The sequence below is a fragment of the Monodon monoceros genome, unplaced genomic scaffold, assembly GCF_005190385.1.
Source record: "Monodon monoceros isolate NGI ecotype Baffin Bay Population unplaced genomic scaffold, NGI_Narwhal_1 Super_Scaffold_13, whole genome shotgun sequence".
NCBI lineage: Eukaryota > Metazoa > Chordata > Mammalia > Artiodactyla > Monodontidae > Monodon > Monodon monoceros.
Genome location: NW_021703769.1, coordinates 54,966,926 through 54,985,872, shown reverse-complemented (window position 1 = coordinate 54,985,872; position 18,947 = coordinate 54,966,926).

The following is an 18,947-nucleotide window of genomic DNA, read 5'->3' as shown; positions in this document are numbered from 1 at the left end:
ATCATAAAACCAACTGAAATTTTTATAAGGTTCTTAAAGTAGAAGTTCTTGTTTTAAAATTTCTGACCCCCTTTGAGTTGGCAAAGGGAAAAAAGTAGTAAAGAACATGAAATTTTGAGGTAGCCGTTTGAGCCCTGGACCAGTCCCCCACTAGCCACGTGACCTTGGATAAATCAAACCACGAATCTAAAATACCTTGCTACTGAAAATAGGGCTACCTCTCATTAAGAAAAATAAAAAGGTAAATACTGGTTTGGATAATACATGAAATAGCATAAGAGGTAACCGTGGGACACAAATAACTCAAAGTTGGCAAACATCTGCTTCCTGGCTTTCGATGAGTGAACCTAGGTTTGACTATCAGGTAACTTAGTTCTGGGACCTCCAGCAATTTCAATAAACCCCTCTGTGTCTGCCTCCTTTTCTCCTAGATGGGTGAATAATAAAATCTACCTGGCTTCAGGGTGATAAAACCACGTGTAAATCTCCTGGCAGACAGCATGGTGATAATGATGTTCTGTAAATGGGAGCAATGTTGTGTTTTTGTTTACTAGATCAATGCCTATATTCTCCCTCTCGACATTAAGTACTTTGGAAGCATGGCTTTGCTTATTTGTTGCTTCCTTCAAATAATTCCAAAAGTACCTAAGATCTATTTGTCAAATTAATTAATTAATTAATTAGAAGAATATGCAGGTCCTCCCTAGCACTCACCAGGAATAAATTCTTCTACTGGGGAGTTGTAGTATTATTTTTCCCTAATGGCTGCATGATGCCATTGTTAAGCTCTCAAGGAAAAGCCAACAGAGGGCTATTTAAAAGTCTTGAGTTACATTTCCCGGGTATGGATTGTGACAAAACATCATCGCTGGTAACTACAGATGGTGCCTCTTTCACCATAAAGGTGTCTCATCTGTTTTTCTTGCCACTTCTTAGGCTATTTGCCACAATTAAGTATGGCAGCAGAAAGCCCCACAGGCTGGTTTATGTTGTGTTTAAAAAGTTAATTAAGTTGCCAAGTTGTTAAAGTTAAAAAAAAATCTATTAGCAAGTTTCCTCCTGATTAAAGTCATGAGACCCATGTGTTTGATTTTCAACTTGGTCCTCTCCCGCAATAAACATTAAAAATAAAACAATTCCATTTTATGATCGAGCCCTCTACAATGCCTTTTGTGTGATGCATGAGGAGGGGGAAAAAGGCAGTTAAATGGCAATTCATCTACACACAAAGCTTCCAAAGAGCATGTTTCTCTTGGTGGGGAGTTGGGGGGAGATAAAATTAAACATCTGTCCAGAGTCACTGTGTGCCATCTTCTAATTTATAACCTGATCTTGCGAGACAATAGAAAACCACATGCCCTGTCCGTTCTTAGGATGCTAGACTACCTTGATAGGACTTTGGAATGGATGGATAAAATCAGACAGATCTGCCCTCATTCCTGGCTTTACCTACATGCTGCTAGACCACCCTGAGTTTCCACTTTCTCACTGGTCCAAAGAGGATATGATAGTATAGGCGTCAAAGGATTGTGAAGAGGATCAATGTAATAATGGCAATATAGTAACCCATTATTTAAAAAAAAGAACAGCTCTATCGAGACAGATTATATAGTATAGGGTTTCACTGGGGCCAAAGTTCAAATGTCAACTCAACCAACAGCGTGAACTTGGACAAGTTAGTCAGCTTCTCTGACACAGGTTTCAGGTCAGTGAAGTGGGTTTCATGACAGTACACAAGGCAGAGGGTTAATATGACGATTCAATGAAAAAAATAAAATAAGACAATACTTGGCACAATAAAATAGTTTGCCTAATAAATGATAGTTGTTATTATTGGTAAGTCACACAGAAAATGCATTCTGATCTATATCTATCTATCTATTTATCCGTCCCCAGATACAGTATTATTTCTTATAATATTATGTAATACATATATATATATATATGAACTATAGATAGATAGATGATAGCTAGCTAGCTAGATGATAGATAAACAGGTATAGGTATCTGTAAGAGCTAATTTAAAGGGAAAATATGAGGATAAATTTGAATCTCAAGAGATGCTTTGATGGAGCCAGTGCTAGAATAATCGAATCCACAAGTTGGAAGAGGTCTTAGAAATCATCAGTTCTAACCTAAATGCTGAATGAATCTTCCCCGCCATCCACTGACAGGTTGTCACTGGAAATGTGATGTGGAACTCTCTACCTTCTGACAGCCTGTCCTACTGCTGGACAGCTCTGATTTTTGGCAATCTTATTCTTCTACTGATCTGAAGGCTGTCTCCCTTCCATATCGGGGTTACACAGAAGACATCTGCTCAGTCTTTACATAATAGCTCTTGAGAGACTTGAAGGCAACAGTCATGAATCCTGAGGCGTCTCTCTTCTCTTGGATAAAAAGCCTCCATCTTTAGCGAACACACACTCGAGTCACTTCAAATGCCACCACCTCTTGAAAGCATCCCTTGTTCTCTCTGAGAAGAGCTAAGTGCACCCTCTTCAAAGCTCCCACACTCTCTTAGCCAGCCCTCCATTGATTCTTTTATCCCAATGTACTGTCATTACATGTTTGCATTCATTTTCCTCTGAAACTAAACTGTTATCTGGAGGGCTCATGGCTGATTCATCTCTGTATCCTGGTGGTGCATAATTACACCTGAAAAACAATATGGCAGACGCAACTAGAGATTATCATACTAAGTGAAATAAGTCAGAAAGAGAAAGACAAATACCATATGATGTCACTTATGTGTGGAATCCAAACTATGGCACAAGTGAACCTGTCTACGAAACAGAAACAGAATCACGGCATAGAAAACAGATTTGTGATTGCCAAAGGGGAAGGGAGGTCAGGGACGGAACGACTGGGAGTTTGAGGTCAGTAGATGCCAACAAATATATATAGAATGGATAAACAACAAGGTCCTACTGTATAGCACAGAGAACTATATTCAGTATCCTGTGATAAACCATAGTGGAAAAGAATATGAAAAAGAATATATATATGTATAACTGAGTCACTTTGCTGTCCAGCAGAAATTAACACAACATTATAAATCAACTATACTTCAATTAAAAAAACAACACAGAAGTTCCTCAAAAAATTAAAAACAGAATTGCCATATGACCCACTTATAAGTGTATACCTATAAGAATTGAAAGCAAGGTCTCGAAAGAGATATTTGTGCACCCGTATTCATACCAGCATATAAAAGGTGGGAAGAAACCCACCTTTTGTCCATTAGCACATGGATGGATAAACAAAATGTAGTGTATACATACAATGAAATATTATTCATCCTTAAAAAGGAAGGAAATCCTGTCCCATGCTACAACGTGGATAAACCTTATGCTAAGGGAAATAAACCAGTCACAAAAAGACAAATACTGCCTGATACCACTTCTATTCCACTAGCGGAGTCAAATTCATAGAGACAGAATGGAGAATGGAGGTTACCAAGGGCTTGGAGGAGTGGGGAATGGAGAGTTAGTGTTTAATGGGTGTAGAGTTTCAGTTTTGTAAGACGAAAAGAATTCTGGAGATGGGTGGTGGTGATAGTTGTACAAAAATACAAATATACCACTGAACAGTTCATTTAAAAATGGTTAAGGTGATAAATTTTATCTTATGTAAATTTTTAAATTTACGTAACATTAAATGTTTAATTTAATTTAAAAAATTAAAAACTTGTAATATAATAAAATAATTATTGCTGAATGAGTGAATGAATGAATATATTTTAACTAAGAGGATTAATTCCCAATAATCTTACAGATATTTTGGCTGAGAGGCAGAAGAAATATCCTGACAAGGGCAAAACTGTTTCTGGGACTCCTCAAACCGTACCATTCAGACAGCTGTTTCTTTTGCATCCACCTAGTGCCTGTTTTAATAAGAGCAGAGATGACTTAAGCTGATCCAAGAGGTCAGTATAAGCCCGGCTCTTTTTGTTCACGTTCTCTTTTTAAAAGCCAAGTGATATAGATTGGCTCAACCAATATTGCAGGTTTGGAGAGAAATGCAGTCACATTTACTAATGTAGTAGAGAGCACTTCCTGTTAGATACACTTTCCCAGGGAATAGTTAGCCCCATCTATATACTCTTTTACATTTACAGAGAATAATTTTCACCAAATGGTCTAGGTTTCAACCTCAACTGCCAAAGTCAGTATGATCTCAGACAAGTCCTGGCATCTCTCAATGAATATCAGTTTCACAATCTGAAGACAAGGAGTCAGATTTTTATCATCTCTACGAAAGCATTAAGATCAGAATTTTTAAGAGCTTGGATTTTGAGTCAGGCAGCACCAGCTCTAGCACAAGTGCCAATACTTGATAAACAGTGAAACCTGGCTATATCAATTAGTTCCTCTGAGCCTTGATTCTTTCTTTTTGAAAATGGGGGTAGTAATAAAAGTTACCATAGACACAATTTAAAAACCAGAGGTAATAGTTGAAAAGTCTTACCATGACACACAGTAAGGACTCTATTTTAGCCTCTGTTTTAATCATTCCACCCTGGTCTAACCATCTCGTTCAGGAGAAGGAAAGCAATTCTACCAATAGTTTCCTGGAGATTCAATAGTAATCCCCCAAGACATGAATAATTGTTTTGTAGGGTCAGGCTCTTCTGAAAGAGGGCCAGAGAGCTCCTTCGTTTATGGGACCAATTGGGTGCCATCATGGCTCTTAGGACGGGCAGACACTCAGGGGCCAGGCTGCACGTGCCTAAATCCCTGCACTCTTTCAAGTCTGCATCATCTTGTCTATAATTTAGGGATAACAGATTTCAAAAATGTAGGAGAACATTTTCATTATCCACCTCATTACAAAGCAACATTTACGTGTTGGTGCACAAGATGGATTTTCCTCTGTAGCTTTATGTTATTATATCAAAGTTTGAGGTCATAATCTGTTAATTAAAACAAACAAACAACTTATCTAATGTGACCTGAAGTATGGCAGTGAAGCACCATGGCCTCCAATTCCTTTACATTATATCTTTCCCTAATATTATCTCATTAAATCTTTAAGGGTTTTGGTCATGTTAAATCCCCAGGGAAAAGAATTCTCCTCCCTAGGCCTTGTTCCATAAAAACTGCCTTCCATTCTCCATTTCACAAAACCCAGGCACACAACAATATCCCACATGCCACTGAATTTCGCTGAATCAAACAGGGGGTAACATAATCTTCCATTGCAAGGCTGGAGGGGGAAGGTCCCGTGACTGTCACAGGTGGGTGTCTCAGACTCTGCTTTGCTGGGATATCTTACATGAAGGAAATGTTCACTCTTCATTTGTGTGAACAGTCAACTGTGGCAACATGGAGGCTGTTAAGTGGATTTCATTATGGAAATGATGCTAAAGAGGGCCACGGGCTCCATAATCCATTAAACTGTTTTCTATTGCTTTACATATTCTTCTATGATAAAAATAGCCTGATATTTGAATTTAAGAAGTCTCTGCCTAAAGGGTAACAGATGGATATTAAGAAGATTATAATAAAGAGGGGGATTATCAAAAAAGAAAATGGGGGTTGGGGAAGGATCATCCTCACGCTGAAGGCAAATCAGTTTGGGGAGCCATGTGCTTTCCAGAATGTGACACTTTCCTCTTTGGCAGTAAAACTTCTCAGCACCTTGGTCACACTGAGGGGATTTGCAGCCATGGGTTGTTGGGTTTTATTTCAGAGCCATTTCTCTCCGACTACCTGGGGGGTCTGTTTGTGACTTCCTTCTCTGAAAATGTGATTCGTGTTCCAAGGTCCACTCACCATAGCCCTCGACACAACAGACTCTCTCCTTTCTCCCTGTGTCTGTTTTCCTTATGTACCCACTCCCTGCAGAAAGCAATGGTACCATCCCCATGTGTTGTCACACACCTGAGATACACGTGCATTTTGGCCGACCTCAACACTCTAAAGTTTGGGCAACAACCAACCTTGATTCAAAATATTGCAATTCAGAATATTGCCTTTCTATCCTTCTTAAAAATTTGGAATTGCTGCTTTGAAGCTCTGTCCTCCAAGCTTTTCTTTACTAAACAGCCATGTTGAAACGTATATTTTATACATCATACCAAGTACCCATAATTAGCCACGTCTCCACCATGCTGCTACTTGTTCTCCTTGTCTATTAACTATTTCCTTCCAAGGCCTTGAAAGTCCTTCATCCTGTCCCCCTGATACTCTCAACTCCTACGTTTCATTTAGGTCATCTAGAAATTCAAATCCAGAGTGTTATTAAATTTTTCCAGATTCTCAAAACAGAAGCATAAAAGCACAAACCATAATTACCAGTCACAGTATCATTAACCCATTAGGTGCAATTACCATATTACAAGATCCATTGCCCACCTCGATTTGTTGAATACTTTGTCTTTTCCTATCTGGAGAGATTTGTTTTTAATCTCATTTTCTTCTGGTTAAGGTACTTCCTCAACCAACTTTTTTAAACATGTTTTCCTCTACTCTTGAACTAGAATTATATTTGATTAGATTATAAAATACTTTAATCATTGTCCTTTTTTTTTTCTCAAAGGATATTAAGTGTGGTGGAAAGATATCAGAAAACTGCCTAACTCTCTGTCCTGTTTGGAGTCTGTTCTTTTCATCAGAAGTGTGTAAAAAAAAGTTCTTTTTATCTTTGAGATTTGGATATTTCACTAAGATTGACTAGAAGTCTGTGAATCTGTGTGTCCTATCTGAGAAGATGTGATCTGACAATTCATGGTTTTCTTTGGTTCAGTTAGTTTTCTTCTTTTATTTCTGTGTTTCATGTCTCCTTGGTCTGAGTCCTTTTATCCTTTAAGAATTTCAAATGTTAGCACGTTAAGACTTTTGGATCTGTCTCCAAGTCTCTTAACTTTTATACTGGAGATATAAAGCTAGCTAGCCCGATAAGTGCAACTATTATGAGTGTAAAGTTAAGATCAAGGAACAGAATATATCCAGTACGCAAAAGCCATCTTCATTATCTCTCTCCATCACTGGCTCCCATTCCTTTTCCTACCACTAGCATAATGACAGCCAATATTTTGATTTCTAACAGCATAGGTTAGTTTTGGCTGTGTTTGTGCTTTATGTAAATAAAATAACAAGGTGTGTACTATTTTGTGTCTGGCTTCCTCCATTCACATTGTTGTATATAGCTGCTGATCATTTTTCCTCACAGTTGTGTATTATTCCATTGTATGAATATGCTGCAATTTATTTACCTATCCACTGTGGACAAGCATGTGGGTAGTTTCTAATTCTATCTCAGAATTTTGAAGATGCTACTTCATTTTCTTCTGGTATGTACTAAGGTGGATGATAAGTTTCGTCTGAACATTGTTACTTGCACATAACTACCTTTCCTTTACAGGGATTTAAAATTGTTCTCTGAATACCTGCTGTTTTGATTTTTCACTATAGTGTGTCTTGGTATGGATTTATCTGTGTTTATCCTACTCACTCAGACACTTTCATCAACAACTATGGATGTTCTTGACATCATTTACTCTTCCTTACAGGTAGCCACATCTCATAATTAACTCATTTACTGCTCACAACATTCCTGCAAAGAAAGGACCATGTTACCCAACTTACAGGTGAGCAAACTCTGGCTCAAAATATGAAACTCCTCTGCGCAATTTGGGAAGAACCCCAACTCTGATAACTGCCATACCCTAACCATGATTTAATGCATTCTAGACAACATACATTCTTACTGGATACCTAATTCTACATGTTAATATTTCATTCTGATTGTCTAGTGCACCACAAAGAGTAGTAAAGAGCTAAAGATGCAACACCAATACAAACAAAAAATATAAATAAAACCAAGCATTTCCTAACAAAATATTTTAAGAAATATTAGGCTAAATAAAGTTTACTTATTTTGTTTTAACTACAAAACTTAAAGTCTTTAAAATGTTTCTGAGCTCTAAACACTCCCAGGGGAAGATGAGATAATTAGAATTCGGCATTTCCTAAATAGAGAACACTTTTTAAGATTACTATCAGTTTATTTTTACATTTTATCATGAAAATTTGCAAACAAATGGAAAAGTTGAAACAATTGTACAGTGAATACCCATGTACTCACCACTCAGCTTCTACAATTAAGATTTTGATGTATTTGTTTTATTATCTATCTATCTATCCATCCTCTACAATATCTATCTATCATCTACAATATCTATCTATTCATCCATCTATCCACCTATTTGTCCCTTTATCCATTCATCCATCTATGTATCTATCTATCCATCTATTTATCCTTTTATCCATTCATCAACCCATCTTATATTTGGAAGAATTTCAAAGTAAATTGCAGCACACCAGTACTCTCCAAATACTTCAGCATGTATATTATTAACTAGACTTCAACATACTTTATGACTGTTTTTTATTGTAGTAGAAATTACATAAGGCAAAAGGTGCACATTTTAAAGATTTTTAAAGATTTGCTAAACTTAGATTGAATTTAGAATTTAAATTAATTTTTTTATTTTGAATTTTTAAAGAATTTTGACAAATGCAAAGATCTGAATGACTCAAGATCATCACCCCAGAAAGTTTCTGAATTCCCCTTCCTGTCAATCTCTACTCCCACCCACTCACCCAGAGGAAGTCATTTTTCTGATGTTTTTCCATCCTAACAACGATCACTGTTTGATTATTTTCTCACCACACATTAGTTTTGCCTGTTGGAAAACAAATCTGCTCTTTCACCCATTTTGCTGTTTTGAGAGTCATCCATGTTGTTGCATGCACCTATACTTGTATAAAACCTTTTTGCTTTTTTTCTGTAGCATCCTGCTGAAGGAGTGCGGTATGAAATACATTTTAGGGGACACTGGGCTACAGAATTTGGGGAAGAGCAGAGAATTGATTTGACAAGAACAAGTGGTCTTGTCTCCAGTACAAAGAAGCAATAAGACACTTTTAAGTTTGGATTTTTAAAAATATATCTTGCCTCCATTAAAATGTCTAAGATATGCAATGCTTGATAACTGGGGCAGGCAAGAAAGAAATGTCTATGGTTTTAACTTATGACCTTGATTTAGTTTTAATGCAAGTCACTTCAATAACCTTTCTATAATAACTCTAAATTAATGAGTGTTACTTTTCTCAACATAATACCCAAAAGCTTGCCTACACCTCAAGGTTGTCTGAGAATATAAATAAATAATGCAAGATAAAATACTCTACAAACAGAAGTACCCTAAATGTTGGTTACTATCATGAATGACAATGATTTAAATACTCTTTGTTTCCCCTTTTGGACTCCTAGGAATTTAAAGTTGCAAGAAAATGTAAAGATGGATCAGTTCATCAGTCACTTCCATCTCTGCATGAGGAGCGCAGACATAGAGGAAAAAATGACTAACCAGCTGATAGAGGCAAATCTGGGGTCATAACTCAAGTCCCTCCGAATGTCATCTTTTTCTACATCCCTGCCAGTCAATTACATCCTTCTTGAAGGCTAGTTTGATTTAAACCTGTTTAAAAAATGTCACTTAAACATAACTTTGGTTTTTAACTAAGAGGACCTGGGAAAACTCTTATCTGCATCTATTTGGGTGAACAGCCATCCCAGTTTGCCTGGTTTAAGCACTAAAAGTGCTATCTACCCCAGGAAACACTTCAGACCTAGAAAATTGTACAGCTGGTCACACCAAATCTTCTCAGGAGTCAGAGGTTCATAGAAGACCTCACTATATTTACATTTCAATCACTCTTAAAAGTTGGACCCTCGCAAGGGACAATCAGAAAACCACTTAAATCTGTTCCCTACTTTTTACTGGAAGCAGGTGTCAAATACTTTGTGTATCATTTGACAATTAAACTGCCCTTATTTGGGGGAGAGGGGGCATATGGTACAATGATTATGAGCTCAACACTAGAGCAAAAGTCCTGGATTTAATACTTAGATCTCTCCTTACCAGCTATGTGACCTTGAGCAGGTCACTTTACTCCTTTAAGCTTCAAATGCCTTGCCTTTAAAATGGTGGTGAATAACTACCTATCTTGCAAGGTACTGTGTGGATAAAATGAGATCACACGTGTCAACGGCTTGGCAGGGTGCCAGGCATATTGCTAGTGCCCTGCAAAGAGTAATTTCTTTTATGATTTAATATGCAAGCCCTACAAGAAAGCTTAAAGACCAAGCTGGGAACAGCTTCCACAGGGACCTTATCCATGAACCTGCCTCGTGGTTTGATGCAGTCAGGAAGTTCACTTCCACTGAATGAAAAGCAGAAGAAACAGCTAAACAGCAGGCACTCACCCCAGCTCTAAGGGTTAAACAAAGAGGCAAGTGCTTTTACATCGGAATGTTTTTGTCACCCTCTTTTAATGTGAAACCTTTTCATCTGCGCTAAAGCTTCAGAAGTCAGATTTCACTGAACTCACTTTGAGACCTGTGCTAGGGATGGGACTTTAATTACCTTTCTCAGACACAGAGATGGCTCTTGTCTTTAAAAACAGAAAGAAAGAACTCTTTTTTTTTCCCCCTTGGTTCATTCTTTTTTTTTTTTTTCCAGCTTGAAATCTTTTGTTCCTGGCACTTTCCATATGCCATCCTTTAATATGTCATCAGTCCCCACCTCATCGGAAGACTACTGGCCTCATTAGACAATTAATGGTTGCCGGCATTGCATTCGCTTCAGTTCATACATCTGCAGCCAGTAATTAGTGCCTGGGTTTATTAGTTGCACTGGCTTCATTTACTGGGGAAGCAATTCGCCTTCGATTGAAGCCGCTGGGATCAGCATATGTGGACAGCTTGCCCCCTGTTCCATGGGATTCTTTTGTTTACATTTTTTTTTTTGCTACAGTTTTGCAACACTGCGCATCCTGGCCCTGCCACCAACAGTTGGTGGGGAAGAGTTCCCTTTTATAATTTAGAAGATAATTGGGTAATCCTGTGCAAGGGAGAGGGGCTGCAGAGTGATTCTCCAACTTTGAGTAGGTTGAGGGGCTGGGAGGGAAAAGGCTAGATAATTTGTTCCTTTGGAAATGTCTATTTTTATAAAAGCCATAGATTCAAGGGTGAGGAATATTCATTCAGGAGGACTACAGGCTGAGAAATGCAATCTAATGTGTTAGGCAGCTGCCTGGAGTGAGATCTTGCTTCTTAGAGCTGGGAACTTGCAGGGAGATTCGTCTCTGCCATCTTTCATCCCTAAACTTGACTTCCACACTTTGGCCCCGTTCCCACGTGCATTTTTGTTACTAAGTGAAATGGTGTCATTTTCATGTGCGTTTCAGGTGTGCTTCCCTGATGACCCTGATCACTGCTGGTTTCTTCCCGGTGATTAAAATCCTGGCCTATCACCAGGATTATTTCCCTTGTCAAATCCCATTTCATTCCTGATGCCAGACATTGGGGGAGATGAACATTAAGAACACAATAATGATGTGAAATCTGAAGGAAATGGGGGTGATGGTTTCTAGGTACATCAGAGAAAAGCAGGAAACAAAGAAAGTATAGCTCGACCAATTGGGGGAAAAGGGAAGGAAAAAGCAGAAACGACCAGAAGAAATAAGTGTTTCCAGGTTTTGTCTGTCTTTTCTTTTAGGCCAGAATTACTAAGTCAAGACCTTTCTAAGTGCATATGCCATAAATAGAAGGAAGTAATGATGATGATAATGCCTATGAATATAACAAACCTTTATCGAGCATTTTTCAAATGCCAGGCATCCTGTTAAATATGTTTCTGCAAGAGCGTTTCTTATGTAATACTGAGGCATCTCTACCATCTTTCTCCCCATTTTAAGGATGAGAAACATAGTTTCCACCGATTTTAAACGTTTTCCCCAGATGACACAACTTGTAGCATCTTAACTACCATTCATTGAGCTTTTAGCCAGCATCAGTCACTCTGCATGCATAAATTCATTTCATTCTCCCAAGAACAGCGAAAAGCTCATTGAGGTTAAGTACTAACCGAGGACCATGCAGCAAGTACAGAGGCTGTTTAATTCCCAAACCTCTTTCCACTGCTATAAAGACTAATACCATCTAGGGTCCCAATTAACGTTCAGGTTGAAGGCATAGTCTACAAGGACTCCATCCTACTCAAAATCATGTGCTAAATTTTGGATTGCTCTATCATGATATTCAAGTCCTTTGGATGAGACCAAGAAGGTCATACGTGCCTCTTCAGGCCTAAATGGTAAGACCCATATATGCATTCACCTATTAATTGCTTTTTTTTTCAGGGTCAGTTCAGTTCTCAACCTCAGGTAGAATGCTATGAGACATAAACTACATGCACAAGGTAGACACCTGCCCTTATGGTGCAGTGCTTCTCAAATTTTAACATACACACAAATAATATGGAGAGCTTGTTATCCATATTATTGAAAGGGTAAGAGGAACCTGGGACTCTGAATTTCTAACAAGATCGTGGGTAGTATCAAGGCTGGAAAAGCAGTGGTTCTCAAACCAGGAAGCACCTTAGAGTCACCTGGAGTGTTTGTGTTTCTAAACACCAAGTTCTAGGCACCACCTTGATCAATGAAACTAGCATCTCTGGAGGGGGGTGCTCAGGATTCAGTATATTTTAAAAGCATCCCAAGTGATTCTACCACACATTCAGAACCACTGGCTTAAAAAGAAAAATCTCAGCAGGACAAGTCAGCCGAGTGTTGTATGATGGACACAAACCAGGAGAGCAGACGCAGGCAGATAAAAGACATTCTCACTGACAGGACAAGAATGAAGACCTCCCTAGATTATACACTATCTGATTCTCCCACTGCTCCTCAGTGAGGTACACAGCTGTTGTAGGAAAACATGACTTACCCACTTAGCTCCATCCCAAGTTTTCTGGGCAAAACGGACAAGCTGTTAAACGTCCATGGTCTCAGCGTTCTCCTATGTAAAACGTAGCTAACACGTTACTTGCTGATGAACGAGGTCATCAAGGGGATGTGACTTGCTGGTTGACCCACAGACTGAACCCGGGCAATCGAAGGGTCCTCACCCTCTCCCCTGTCCTTGGAATATACGTTCTGTCCACTGTTCCCCCAGCGGGAGCCGTTCCAAGGATGCAACCTTGAGAGAGCGAGGTGTTCAGACCACCTAGACTGAATATGAGCCTAACCCAAGTGAAGGCTTCCGTATATAAACTGTTAAGATTCGGGCGGGCAGGTGCCGAGATCTCTTCGTCTTGTGGCCGCTCAAGACAAGCCTGGTAAGTTCCCTCGCTTATTAAAACCGCCACCTACCAGTCTGGAGGAGCCTGCAGCTTTCTTGGGTCTCTCCTTGTCCTCTGCATATGGGGCAGTTGGCAAACCAATGCTTGACAAGCCACCCAGAAGACGGAAGAAATGGGTCTTGGGAAAGAGGCATCCGTTGCCAGGAGATCCCGGGTTGACCATAGACCTCTATGTGGGGAGGGGTGTCCTGAACGTCAGATGCTTGCTGATCGCCGCTTGAGTTCGGGGATGCCCGCAGCATGCTGTCTGATCCAACGCCCTTGTTTGCAGAACGGCGCAGAGGGCGCTGCAGACGGAGAAGGCAGACGCCGGGCTCCGGTGCGCACTGGGCTGGCCTACTCTGTGGGTGGGTCTGCCGGCAACAGATGCCCAACTCGTGGCTGAAACTCAAGTTACAAAGTGGGAAGAAGAACTGGGGTTAGAGAAGGGCTGCGGTGTCCCCTGCTCTGCTCGCTCCGGGGCTGGCAGAAAATTGGGGGGAGTAGGATGGTCAGCTGGAGACCTCAGTGAGCCGTTTTACAAAGCGACGAGGGTGCGAGCCACGAAGGATTACAGCCCAAGTGTTTGTGAGGAAGCCTGATTAGGACGCTAAGGGGCGGTACCACTGGGAAAGTGATGGAGGAGGTCACGGAGAGGATGAGACCTCTGGTTGACCCGCGAGCTGAACCCGGGCAGGACTCGGTCATTCGGAGGCTTCTCTGTTCTTGAAATGTACACTCCGCCTACTGTTTCCACAATGGGAGCTTTCCAAAGATGCAGCCTTGAGAGAGTAAGGTGTTGAGACCATCTGGAAAGGATATTTGTTGAAACTGTTAAGATTCTGGCGGACAGATGCCGAGATCTGCTCGTCTTGCACCCACCCAAGACAAGCCTTGTAGGTAAGTCCCCCCTTTTTTACGAGTAAAAAAATGCCGAGACTTAAAAAAAAAAAGGAAAGATGGGCTTCCCTGGTGGAGCAGTGGTTGGGGGTCCGCCTGCCGATGCAGGGGACGCGGGTTCGTGGCCCGGTCCGGGAGGGTCCCGCGTGCCGCGGAGCGGCTGGGCCCGTGGGCCGTGGCCGCTGGGCCTGTGAGTCCGGAGCCTGTGCTCCGCAACGTGAGAGGCCGCAGCAGTGAGAGGCCCGCGTACCGCAAAAAAAAAAAAAAAGTTAAGCCTTTTAAGTTCCCTTGCTTATGAGACCTGCCACCTACCAATCTGGAGTGGCTGCCTCTTTCTAGGGTCTCGCCTTGTCCTCCTTGTACAGGGCCGGTTTGCAAACCAACACCTTCCTAAGGATGAAGGGAAGTGGCCCATGTGTGGGTTATCTGCAAAGGCTATAGGGAGCTGTAACAAAGCAAGGCACAGTTGTTAATAATCCTCTACCCTTGGGACAGCGCAGGCTTTTCCAAGCTGGAGAAGATTCCGAGGCAATTACTGTAATTGTAATTCAGTTCTAAATACCTGTAGTATGCAATTTTGTTGAAAGCGAAAACCATGTTCATCAGATTTTGTTTTTCTTAAACACTAGGAGAATAAAAAGAGACCTCAGAGTATCTTTGAATGTACTGTTTACCACAATGTCCCCTGTACCATTGGTATATAGGATGATTTGGGGTGGCCTAAGTACATGTGAGAAAAATGGTGGATTTTTTGGTGGTGATACAAAATGATATTTTTGAATGCATTTATTGAAATGAAAAGAGTGAAACCAGCTGTAAGACCTTGTTGCACATTTCTCTGTACTGTAACAGTAATGAATACAAGTGAAGTGATACATTGCTGAGCAAGGAAAGTGATTAGCGCTTGAACTTGGAAGAACCTCCTTCTGATCCAGCATCACAGAAGGATCCAACCACGCCCTTTCTTCTCAGCTGCACCCTACTGATGTTGAACACAAATGCCCCTACTTGTCTTATCAGATTTGCATCTCAGGCAAGATCAGGTGCTTTTACTATCTTAGGACTGGCTGCCAAGGGGTGGGGGGTGGCTGGAGGGACTGCAGTTCAACTATAAGAGGTGACTTTGGGAGGCGCTGTTCCAGGTGCTCTGTTAGTTATCCCTAGCTTTGAACAAGTTACCAAGCCGCTCCTTTTCATCCTTAGGATTAGAGTTTATCCTTAGAATTAGCAAGTTCAAGTTCAGGAATCCCCCCCCCCCCAAGGAAATAACCATGGAAGTGTGCACACCCAGCTGCAAGAATGCACGTTGCCATTGTTCTTACAGGAGCTTTTATTAGCTTGGGGTAGGAGCAAGTGTGTTATTAGGTTGTATCATGAAACTACCATGTTTGTGGGTCAAAAATGGGTAAATATTAGCAATCAGATATCTAATAAGAGCAAATTTGGGCAAATTCTATGTAACAATACGCTCCACAGCCATCTGCAATAAAGCTATGGAATACCATTTAATGACAGAGATGTTATTCAAAATATAGTCTTTTTGAACAAAACAAGACAAACAGAAGAAATAGGTTGGCAAGCAGTATAAACAGTGTTATTTGTTTATAGAGTGTATCTATGCATAGGAAAAAAGACAAAACATAGTTTATATCAAAGTCTTGTAGGTTTTCTGTTTCTCATTTACTTCACTGGCTGTGATTGCTTCTAGTTTATTTAGTTAAGATGTTTTAGAAGTTCATTTTTAAATTAATGTTTGAATGGTCATCACGTCCAATTCTTAGTCAATTCTCTCATGTCTGGGTATTAAGTAATCCACTTGCTGCTATCATTTTCTTTCACTTTGTGAAGTTTATTATTCATGTTTTTTTGTTAAACAACCTCAGAATACTTCTCAACACGTAACCCCAGGCAGCCATTTCCGATTCATCCGCATTGTCATGCAAGGTGGTGTTGATTTTTCTTCCCTGCTCCACACCCCATCAGTGAGAGAGTTGCCCATCGCCCACAGCTCACCCCTGCACGGATAGCTCTGTATCTTTCTTACGTCCTCATTCTCTCCTCTGAGTCTCACTCAGATTTGTACAGCTGCTCACTGAATTTCTCTGGCTCAGTCACTCCTGGTAATTCAGGGTCACTAGTATTGTGATCAACACATCTGAGTTTGTTGGAAATTTCCTGGATTTAAAATTGAAAGTCCCATGTCCTAGGAAATCCCTCAATCCCAGGAAAACTGGGAGGTTTGGTTGTTCTAGCAGCAGTTTGAGTTAGTAGGGATCACTGTGAACAAGAGCATTAGTGACCTGCCAAAGCTACTTGTTAATAGAAAAGTCAGATAACTGAGCCAAGGCCAAGGGGGATGATCTCCAGCTTAGAGTCTATGGAAGTTCTTTAAGAAAATAGGGAGAGTGTAAGCAGCAACCCCGGAGCTTCTAGGAATCCAGGTATGAGCAACCTGTGACCAAGCAATCTGTGGCTCTGATATCTGCCAAAATATCTAGTGATTTAACTGGAGGAACTTGACACATCTAACTCAGAGCAGACAATTCCTCCAGCCCCTGGCCAGTTTCCTTGGGACATTGTAGCAGGTCTACTCCAGATGGTCTCGGCTTGTGAATGTGATGCAAAGCTGAACTCCTAGCCTCTGGAATGGATTCTCTTAGTGCTCAATCTTTGCAGGTTGATTTTAGCTCTCAGCCAATACCAAGCCATTTCTTCTCTCTGTGAATTCAGAGCACCTGTTTTCTAGAGCACTAAGTAAGCACCACAGTGAATGCTGATACTGATCTAAGTTAACCATACTTCCCTCATAGTGCATATGCAAAAAGTGTAAACTCTCTAATTTCTTCTTCTGAGAGGCCATTAATAGAAATCTTTAAAAAGACAGTTTCTTAGCACGGGAAATATTAAGCTGTTATTATGGCAAATGAGCTTATTTTTACTTTCAAATGAAAATATAAATAAGTAATAAGTAAATATCAGCAATTTGGGTTCCATAATGAATAAGGACAGAATTGGGAGCTGAAAGAGTGTGTGCCCATTAGAGAGAGCAGGAAATTAACATTTGTTGACATTTTCCTGCTTTTAGTTTTAATGTAAACTGGAGGCAATTAAGTTATGTTCAACACATTTCCCTTGTAAATATTTTCTGTTTCTCCATATAGTAACCAAGATGTCTTACAACACTGCCATATTAGCAAGCCCCAGACTAGGTGGGAAGCCTTACCTGTCATTGCCAGTGTAAAAACAGAAAGCCTAAATCCTTGAATAATTCAGTGTTTCTCTTCTGTTTCTTATCCACGTCATGACTGTGCCATTTACCACTCAGGATGCCTTCTGTTTTTCTGTTGTTTTCGTTTTGTTTTGTTTTGTTTTTTACACAGTCGATCGCTAGGTAAATCTATAAATCCCCACTCAGAAGAACATGAATTATCCGATGCTTGAATGAAATGAAGACAAAAACAAGCTTGAATATTTAAACTTACAGCAAGTGTCTTCCATGATAGATCCTTTCAGACTCCAACTCATTTTTTTCTTTGATATCTACTACTGCTATAAAGTCCCAGTTTATCATATAACATTACAATTTATGGTGTAACCAGCTTGGGTACTGACTATAAACCCTTCATCAATGCCACTGTAAAGGGTTTATAGTCCATAAATAGAAGCCTAAGACTATCTTGCCTCCTTATTTTGCCCACAACACAGCCCTTCAGATATGTCAGCTCTGTTATTTGTTTTACATGCTGGGTGAGTTACAGGAAAATAAGTGGATACATTGTTTTGTCTCTCCAAAATCCAGAGACAATTCAGGGTCACAGGGGAAATGAACAATGGGATCTTGGCTGGAAAGATGCAAAAGGGTAGGTCTGGCCTTATCACATCATTAATCTGTAAGTTGGAAATTTTTAAAAATTTTTATTTTACATTGGAGTATAGTTTATTAACAATGTTGTGTTAATTTCAGGTGTACAGCAAAGTGACTCAGTTATACATATACATGTATCTATTATTTTTCAAATTCTTTTCCCATTTAGGTTATTACAGAGTATTGAGCAGAGTTCCCTGTGCTATACAGTAGGTCCTTGTTGGTTATCTATTTTAAATATAGCAGTGTGTACATGGAAAAAAATTTTTTTTAATCTCAAAATTCAACTAATTAGGAACATGCTCTTTGGAAACCAACCAACCATATAATAATGTCACATCTTAAATTACTAGAGGTATATAATCTGACTGTATTTCCTGTTGTTCACCTGTTTCTTAGGCTCTTTGCTCTGTATCAACACACTTTTTGAAAGAGTGCTGGATTTTAGTACATGTAAGAACTGGGTTCAAATGCTAGCCCCAGTCCTGAATAACTGTGGTCTCAGGCAGGCCTCTAATTCGGATCAATGCTCTCCTCCTCTATAAAGTGGAGGTGATAATAATGCCAGTATAATTTTAATTTCCTCAGTCCTCATTATTCTGCAGGCACCAATTCTGATGATGATGGTGATGTGATGATGGTGATGATGGTGATAAAGATGATAGGGATGATTCTGATGGTGATGGTGTTGATGGTAATGCTGCTGCTGACGGTAATGATGGTAACAACACTGAGGTCATAATGATGATGGGGATCATAATGATGATAACTAATGATTATTTAGTTTCTTTCTGGCCAGGTACAGTTTTAAGTGCATTATGCATATTATCTCACTTAATCACAACAACCTCATTTTACATATGAGAATAACGAGGCTCACAGGGGTTGCTCATCATCGCATAACTTGTGTAATAAGGCAGATTTTGAACCCAGCACTCTGATTCTTTATCCCTCAGCCTTAATCACACCATCATATCACCTTCCTTT